Source organism: Grammomys surdaster, unplaced genomic scaffold (assembly GCF_004785775.1).
Source record: "Grammomys surdaster isolate TR1022 unplaced genomic scaffold, NIH_TR_1.0 126219, whole genome shotgun sequence".
Lineage (NCBI taxonomy): Eukaryota > Metazoa > Chordata > Mammalia > Rodentia > Muridae > Grammomys > Grammomys surdaster.
Window position 1 is genome coordinate 8194130 of NW_021621022.1, and position 9987 is coordinate 8204116.

General features: G+C 42.2%; 1 pseudogene; it reads right to left on the reverse strand.

The window, feature by feature from the left end:
- Window positions 1-3349: 3349 nt before the first annotated feature.
- On the reverse strand, window positions 3350-3629 carry LOC114613405 (annotated as a pseudogene).
- Window positions 3630-9987: the final 6358 nt, after the last annotated feature.

The window sequence follows — 9987 nt, forward strand, 5'->3', positions numbered from 1 at the left end:
GAAGAAGAAGAAGAAGAAGAAGAAGAAGAAGAAGAAGAAGAAGAAGAAGAAGAAGAAGAAGAAGAAGGAGAAGAAAGGAGATCTGACATCAACTTCTGACCTCCATATACACCTGCCTAGGTATATGACCCCAACACACACACATGCACACACACACACTCACACACACACACACACACTTACACATACACATAGTCCACTCGTGCGTACATTACAGAAACATACATACACACAGTCCATTCATGCATACACTACACAAACATACACACACAGCGCACTTGTGCACACACTACACAAACACACACAGTTCATTCATGCATACACTACACAAACACAGTCCACTCATGCATATAGTACACAAACATTTATGCACACACAATAACTAAATAAAGCCTCTCATACAAAACAGTTGGATTTCTTGATTCATACATTCATTGTTTAATTTGAGTGCTTATGTTTATTGTTTTCTACCTGTCCCTCACCAAAAAAAAAAAAAGTTAGCTTCTTGGGGGAAAAGATTTTTTTTTTTTTGTCACTGACATTTTCTAAGGTCTATACACTTTAGGAACCTAACAATTGTTCATTTTTACTGAACAGGTGAGCACGTTAAAGAGAAAGAGTAGTGCCTCAACTTTCATGCGTTCTTGTGATCCTATAATTCTCTAATCCTAAGAGTGCAATTGACTGAGGTTAGTCTTTGCATAAAAATATATCTTTTAATTACACACTTGCTTGTTCATAGATCCAGGCTGTCGTGTAATAGCTTACCAGCCTAGCCGCTCCATTAGACTGCAAACCACAGAGGGTCTATTGCTGGTCAGCCTGGCTGGCTGCCATTCCCAGCACGCAGGCCAATGCCCTACCTGTGCAGAGAAATAGCACATTTATGGAGGGTCAAACCCTCTTGTGTTTTAATACACCAAGTTATTTAATCTTCACAACAGCACAACGAGGTGGGCCAGATAAGGAACCAGAAGCCCTAGGAAGTAAAAAAAAAAAAAAAAAAAAAAAAAAGCTTGTGGACTGGTACACATGGTTAAGGGTGTAACTTAGATCCTGACCTAGGAAGTCTGGGTCCAGAGGTCAAGTTCCAAGATACTACACTGATTGCCTTCACTAGACAATCAATAAAAGACGTTTAATGATTAAATCAATGATATATAGTCGGGGGGCATTCATTCTTACACTGCATGAGTAAAGTGTCCAGAAAATGAAGCTATAACAAGAGCAGGTACAGATCATCTTAGTTTGGGGCTAATTCCCTCTCAAAAGGAGATAATAGGTTGACATAAACCTAAAGACTTAAGTCAGAAAGGCAAATTGTCTGAAAATTATGAAACACAACTTCTGGCCTTTGAAGGGTGGTGTGAGAATTCAGGCCCTCTTTTCAAATCTAGTGATTCCTCTGGGAGGTGAAGCTCAGAAGCTCTGGGGCCCCGAAGGCAGAGGTGAGCATAGGATGTGTGTCACAGGAAGGCTATGCTGGCCCTGGCACATCCACCCACACCCACATAATGCAATTATGCATAGTAGTAATTAATAACGTTTTTGAAAATGAATGTTCTGTGAGTCTACTTATATGAGGCACCTGGAAGGGTCAGAGTCGCAGGCACAGAAACAGTTGTGGTTCCCAAGAACGAGAAGAGACGGGAGAAGAGCATCCAATGTTGAGTGAACAGTTTTAGATTGATGTGATGGAAATGTTCTGGACGAGGCTGATGGGAGTGGTTGCATCATAATGTGAAGGTACTTAGTGCCATTGCTATCCATGTAAAAATGGGACGGTCATAGCCATGCTATATGTTCTATATTTTTATCACCAAAAATTAAATCATATTAGCCTAAGACAAAAAAGTTGTAAGTTCACAGCCACTCTAGAGTATATAGGAAGACACTGTCAAAGAATCATCAAGACCTTCTTCTCCTTCTTCTTCTTCTTCTTCTCCTTCTTCTCCTTCTCCTTCTTCTCCTTCTCCTTCTTCTTCTTCCTCCTCCTCCTCCTCCTTCCTCCTCCCCCTTCTTCTTCCCATTCCTCTTCCTCTTCCTCCTCCTCGTCATCATCATATCATCATCCTCATCACATTCCAGAGATTCAGTTCTCTCTGTAAACCCATGGCTGGCCTTGCCTTCTAATCCTATCTATAAATCTGGAGCACAAACCAAGACATAGAAATTGAAGCCTTCTTAGTGTGCCCACCAAAGCAGGCCGAGTTCAGACGTCTGCAGCATCACTCTGTACGGTATATTACCAGTCACCAAAAAGGTCTGTGAGCCCTATCCAGAAGGAAGTAACCATCGTCAGCAACACCAAGAGAGGCTCACTCATTTGACAAATAGTATTTGAGCACTTTCAAAATGTCGGGCCTGGGCTGAGTTAGGGTGACAGTCACCAGGCCCCTACTTCTTAGGAATCCAGCTCAGACAAAATACCATTTCCCTAACCCCAAGATGTCAAGGCTATCTTTAAAAGTAACTAAATGGGGGGCTGAAAAGGTGGGTCAGTGATTAAAAGCATCGCCTGTTCCTCTGGGATCCGGGTTTGATTTCCAGAACCCATGTGGCAACTCAGAACTGTCTGTAACTCCAGTTCCAGGGAATCCAGCAGCCTCCTCTACTCTCCGTGTGTGCCAGACACAGGAACACAAATGATAAACATATATGATATATGCAGGCAAACACTTATACAAATTAAATGAAATAAGATGTACTGTAAAAAAATAATCAGGTAGCTCCAGGCTGAAGGAGGCTTCTGTTGTGTGTGCTAAGCAATAGTGTTCATTGAGTGAGTGGTTCCTTTCATGAGGCCCAGCTCTGTCTTTGTGGTGCACAACTTTTAGGACCATAAGAGCCACCAATACCAATAGGGTGACTCAGTCTGGCCTCGTGAATCCAGATGAGGGTTTGCCTGGAAGCAGGTAGACCATTCAGATTCACTGGAACCCAGGAGCCGGATCCTCCCTAAGACTCTGGGCAGTGAAGTAACAAGAACATACCTGGGTTCAGAAGTGTTATCTTTAAGCTTATTTCTGGCTGGGAGTGCCTAGCACAGCTTATCATAGTTTATTATTGTTTTTAGGGTTTTAAATGAGTTTATTTAATTCAAAGTGGTACAGAATTCAGAATACAATGAAGATGGAACAAGGCTCTAATGGGATTCTAGACTGGGTTCACTTTAAATTCACAGCTGAAGTAGGAATTGCTGAACACTAAAGACAAGGAGCCATTGCATTGTTCACTTTATTCATTGTTTTTTTGCAAAAGTTTATTACAATGTAGAACAACAGGCTCCAGGATAACACTTCATCCTAGCTATTAGGTGGCGAAGATGTTATGGCAGGGAATCCAGATGTTTACATAGGGATGGAGGAGGAGGGTCATGTCACCTCCGATGTGAGGAACAGCTTACTTTTTGCCAGATTTCTTAATTCCACCTGTGGCCAGGGGGCCCTTCCCCTCGGCCTTGGCTTTTAGCTCCTCGAGTTTCTTCTGTTCCTCCTTTTGTTTCTGCTTGAAAGCTTTATCTTCCTAGTCCATCTCCTTGGCCTGCTTCTTGGGCTGTTTCAGGGGCTTCTTTTTGCCACCTTCCCGGCCCGACATGGTGCCTCCAGCCCCTTCACCAGACCCTGATCCTAAGCCGCCTATCATAGTTTAAAAAAACAAAAAAAAACAAAAAAAAAAAACCATAGCTTCCTGGGTACATAAGAGAGCTGCTGGCCTGACCATCCAATGTTCACACACCAGCGTGAGTAACCAGGAGGTAGAGGGTCCTCTAGTGAGAGACCAGCCACAGTTATCTCTCGTGAACTCGCACATCCTTGGTGCTTGATTAGAGAGAGGGTGGGTTCCGCTCCCAGGCCAGAGGCACATGTGTAAAGCAAAGATGTGGCAGGTGCATCCTGATAAGGAGGGAGAGACTGGTTGGTAAGAACACACCCATTGCCAAGCTGGGGGAAAAATAGCCTAGAAAGGGAAAAGAAAAGGTAAGGTTTATTTCTTAAATGAGTTTTGATTATTGTGAATGTTCAACCTTGTGACTTTGGCTTCAAGGACATCAAGCTAATTCTTCTCACCAGGGCTAATTGAAGACACTGAGTGGTAACAACTGGGCTTGCTCTTAGTATGTCCCCAAGAGATGGGTTATCCCCCCTGCAACTAGCCATCTATAGTATCTAGAAGGAAACATGGTGGGGTGGAAGTGAAGCAGTGCTGCTTCTTACTCATGGGATGCTCAAGCCTTGAGTAAGTACTTCCGCCTCTCTGGACCATACTCTTGTCCTAGGTTTCTGGTCATACTCACATTGCCCCACCACCACCCCTGCTACTGCCAAAGCTATGGATGTCTCAAATCCACTATAGCATCTGGCCCTTGACTGAACTGCACCCCAGAGGATCAGTTGGGCTGATCAGATGCCTTCATCTGAGATCAAGCCTTTGAAAAGATTCAAGGCTAATCTCCAATTCTGCACAAACCCTACCTCTACATATAATGGCCAGGAACAATACCAATACTCACCTAAGATCAGACTAGATTTGAGAAGAAACCCCTGCTTGGTCCTGGGGTTTCTCTCATTGTTATGTCTCAGTATAAAAACAGGGCTCATTGCTGGCAGCCATTACTTGAAACATGTGAAATGCCCACAGTTCGAGTTCCTTCATCCTGAAGAATACTGGCGTGAGCCCTTCCTCCGGCTATTTTATGAATAGTTCTACAGTGTTACCTTTCGAGTCCATGATGGTACAGAGAGAAAGAAGGGTGCAATGGCAGACACTGGTCAGCAGCCCTTAGAAACACCTGCTCTGCAGAGGCAGGCTGTTGGAAATCTCTGACGATTTCTGCTCCCAAATCTCTGAAATACAGCAATATCAATAAAGGAGTCAAAAGATAAGCCTCATTACCTGAGAGGAGCCATTGCCAGAGAGTAGGTGAATTCAGCTGGAAGAGAATATTATACATTCCTAGGTTGAATCTTCGGAGTGTACTGGTTGGTGGAACATTTAACTGCAGGCAGGGACCAGCCTTGGCTCAATGAATCTTGGGATCTTTTTTCTATACTTCTAAACACTGGGCCTTGTATGATTTTGCAGTGAAACTTGGCACCCCTTGCAAGCACAGTTCTTCACTGAGTGGCAGGAGACAGGATGGAAATAGTTAAGGTGACTAACTTTTTGAGAATGTTTGAAATTTTTAATAATCTCTTCAAACTCTTCTTTTATTAATACAAATGTGGTAGACAAAACATGGGAAAATCTAGAAAATATTATAGGAAAAACATGAGAAAATCATGGGTTGTTTTATTCTCAAGGAATATGTCTATAAATATTCATTCTTTTGGCCTCCTTTTACATTAAAAATAGGTTTAATTGAGCAAGACATACATAAATGCAAGTGCCTTTAAAAAGTAGACATTTATTGACAGAACTAAACTACCCATAATTCCAAGTCCTTCATCCACAAGACCAACCACTCTGGGGATATAGGTATAGTTCCTGCCAGAATTTTAAATTGTATTTACGTAATTATATGTGTCTTTTGTGTGATGTCTAGTATTCTATTCTATGGATATAATACATTTTACTTGAGTAGTAGCTAGGTTGGATGAATTTTTCAATTTTCCTTTGTTTTCCCCACTTGTTTTGATGTCCCAGGTCCTGGAAACAGCACATGAATGAGATAAACAGGCAGGCTTTCCCTCACAGAACTCACAATCCAGGAAATGAGACAGGCATTAAACAACCTAGCACAGAGACACGTAATATATGGTTACAATTTCTTGTTACCACAAACAGCATGTCAATAAACACGCTCTATGTCTCTTCCTGAGTCCTCTATTTTAAATTCCTACTGGAATGTATCATGTGCTTGAGGAAGCCCAAATTATCCTCTTCCTTCTTTCCTGAAGTTGTCTTATGTAGCCCAGGTTGGCCTGAAACTCCATATGTCCCAGGCTAACCTCAAACTCTTGATCTCCTGCCCCAGCCTCCCACATCTTGCTGACCCAGCATGTAAGCATTTACAATATACACATGCTCCACCATGCTTGTTCTAGGTGAGTTCTGGGGATCAGGCTCCAGTTTCTTCAAGGCAAGTGCTTTACCTGAGCCTTTGGGACTAGGTATTGAGTCCATCACAGCTGGTATGCTTCTGGAATTGTTTTTTTAAGACTTGTGTTTGAGTGACCTAGTTTTATTCTAGTCTTACAACAAAATGAGGCTGCCTGCACTGCTCCGCAGTGGGAATGCATATGCATCTGTGGATTTGTAGTCTGTTCTCGTCTTACAAACGACTATTATTATTGGAAATGGGATGAAGAGAACGGGTAAACAACGGTAATCACATAATGGGATCCTATATGGCAGTTTGGAAAACTGAAGTATCTAAATGTATCCATAAGAATAAATGTCCTGAATAAAATATTGAATGGAGAAAATGAGTTGAATCAAAGCATCATGGAGAGCTGGGAGTGGTGGCACATGTGTTTAATCTCAGGACTCGGAGGCAGAGGTTGGCAGATCTCTGTGAGTTCATAGCCAGCCTAGTCTACATAGTAAGTTCCAGGACAGCCAGTGTTACATAATGAGACCCTGTATCCCCCCCAAAGAGAGAGAATATTATTTATATCAATTTTAAAATATGAAAAGCAATATGTAATATAATTTATAAATAGTATATAGGTTAGAAAATCATGAAGAATACTACTTGCATCAATCTTAAAATATGAAAAACAATATGCAATATAATTTATAAATACTACATAGGTTAGAAAAACTGAAAGGAAATTCATGCACATGACAAAAGCCACAGCCAGTGTAGAAGGCAGATTTGTCATGAAGCTTACAAAGCTGAGCTCCGGTCCTTTACCTGCCTGATGCCTTTCAAGGCCCTGTACCTAAAATTCAATTTCTTAATTTTGTATCCATCAAATTGTGTTGGCCTCTCACCTATCTGTAAATGAATGGCCAGGGAACAAAAGAGAAGAAAGGGAAGAGAGGAGAGATGCGGACAGAGGGAGGAGGGAAAGGATGACAGACCAGGAGGGCAAAGAAAGCAGGCATTAGTAAGTAGTTCCTAGGTTCTCTACAGATATATAAAAGTGTGCAAGTATGTGCGTGTGTAAGTGTGTGTGTATGTCTGTCTTTGTGATGTGAAGTTAATAGGGGAAGTACAGTACACTAAGAAAGTTCTGCTACTTTTCAGTACTTGCCCTGGGGTCATTGGCCAGTTTCCAGACACTTGTGCCTGAAAGTGTGTTCAGTTATAAACTGAAGGGTGGGACAGATGGTATTTGAACCAGTTCACAGAAGAGTGCCTTGAACAGCCCCAGGCCTGAAAGAGAAGGGAAGTCACATGACCAGACATTGCCAGGAGTGCTACATTACAACTTCCAGGCATCTCTCCTGCCCACAGGCCTTTCCCACAGAGCCCAGACCCATAAAAAAAAAAAATGCCTACGAGTTTTAACCTTGTCTGCTCCATGTGAGAGACTGCTCCTCAATGGAGGGCTATGTCAGATGGGCAAAGATATCAAGGTTTCCTGAAGCCCCGTTCTGCTTTGGTTCTTTAACCATTCAAATCTCATGTCTACTCAAAACTTACCTGCTAAACGATAAGGAAGGCTCGGTGTGGTGGTGCATGCCCATAATGCCAGCACTCAGAAGGCTGAGGCAGGAGGGTCATAAGATACAGGCCTGTCTATGCTGTATAGGGAGATTCCATGTCAATCAATCAGTCAATAAAACTGGAACACACTAAATAAAGGACAGTTATGCCCACAACTTCAGCCAAATATCCATGACAACATGAGACTTCCTTCCTCAGCATTGGGCCCTGAACAGCATTCCATGGTTGGGTCAAGATTGATTTCAATATCACTTTTCTTAGACACTGACCTGGGTTACAGTTTCAAATCATCATAAGCGGTGCTGGGGCAAAAGTTCTTACAGGTAACATTAACAGAAAGCTCTAAAGACCATTTTGTTGTTGTTTTTAGAAAGCTGTGTCCTTGACTGGCAAGATGGGTAAAAGTGCTTGCTGCTGACCCTGATGACCTGCTGAGTTAGATCCCCAGAACACTTGAGAACACTTGTGATAAAAGGTAAGAACTGCCTCTCATATGTTGTCCTCTGATTTCTTTTCATACACCATGACATGCACACACCCACAAACATGCATATCACTATACAGACACACACACATATCACTATACACATATACACATGCATATCACTATAAAGACACACACACATATACACACACACATATCACTAGACACATACACACATGCATATCACTATACAGACACACACATGCACACACATACATACACTCTATAAATAATAAATAAATATTTAAATACATAAGCGTGTGTGTGTGTGTGTGTGTGTGTGTATGTATGTATGTATGTATATGTCTTAGTCAGGGTTTATATTCCTGCACAAAACATCATGACCAAGAAGCAAGTTGAGGAGGAAAGGGTTTATTCAGCTTACACTTCCACATTGCCGTTTATCACCAAAGGAAGTCAGGACTGGAACTCAAGCAGGTCAGGAAGCAGGAGCTGATGCAGAGGCCATGGAGGGATGTTACTTACCAGACTACTTCTTCTGGCTTGCTTCCCCTGACTTACTCAGCTTGCTTTCTTACAGAACCCAGGACTACAGCCCAGGGATGGCACCACCCACAAAGGGCCCTCCCACACTTGATCACTAATTGAGAAAATACCTTACAGCTGGATCTCATGGAAGCATTTCCTCAAGGGAGTCTCCTTTCTCTGTGATAACTACAGCTTGTGCCAAGTTGACACAAACCCAGCCAGTACTGGAAAGAGGAAACTCATGCCCATAACTGGGGCTTCCTTGTCAGATCCTGATAGTTTCAAAGAACGTCCACTTTCCCTCGCCTAAACTAACCATAAGTGTTTGTGTGGTATAGTTAATATTTCCCTTTTTGACTTGCAAGTTGCCTTTATGTAAATTGAGTTTTTTACATAGAAATCTTTTGATTAAACATATACAATTTTCATATCAGATTTGGTTTTCAGTGGAAACTTTCTTGGCACACATCTGTAATTTTAAAACTCAGGGGTCAAAGCAGGAAGATCACAGATTCCAGACCATTCTTGGCTACACAAGAAGACCCTACCTGGGAAAAAAAGTTTTCAAAAGATAAGTTTTAGCTGAAGAGATGGTTCATTGAGTGAGACACTTGCCTCCCAAGCATTGGTACCTGAGGTCCAAGCCCCAGGTTCTATACACAAGCCAGAACCACAGGGAGCTAGCTCATGCATAACCCCAGCTCTCCTAAGGTGACATGGAAGCTGTAGATGAGCTCAGGCTAGCCAGCCTTGTGTAGGCAGCAGGAAGTGTAAGAGAGACCTCATCTCAAACTAAGCAGAAGGTTGGAGCTGACACCCAAATTCCTCCTCTGCTCCACATGTGTGCTATGACATGCATGTGCCAGCACTCACTCACACCATAACACACATCAATATACAAAAGTTCGTTAATGGATAGATTGAGAAGAAGAATTTTCTTGCAAAGACTACACAAATGTCCACCCATTCCACCCATATGTCTATAGTTTTATTTACGAAATTTATTCTAGTCTGAAGGTTGAGGCAGGCTTCTAGCTTTTTCCTGGGGGTCTACCATTTCAGAAATAAGCCACTTAAAAACTAACTTTAAATGGAACTTCATATACTGACTTAAGCCTATCTAGTGTTCATTAGTTTATTTTTTCCTCTTTTCTCTTTGTCCTTCAGGAGTGTTTTTCACCCAGTAGCTATCCCACCCTGGTGGCTTGCCCAACCCCGATGGCCCTCTTGAAGGAGGCCCTCGATTCTTTGCATTCTTCAATGTTCTCATACATCAGCTAACAACAGAGATGCTTCTGGTGCAACGCATTGAGCAATTCCATTGCACTTCAAAGTCTTTACATAAACCAGGATATCTAGGAACATCACTAGAGAAAAGAAGAGGAGAGGGAAGGGG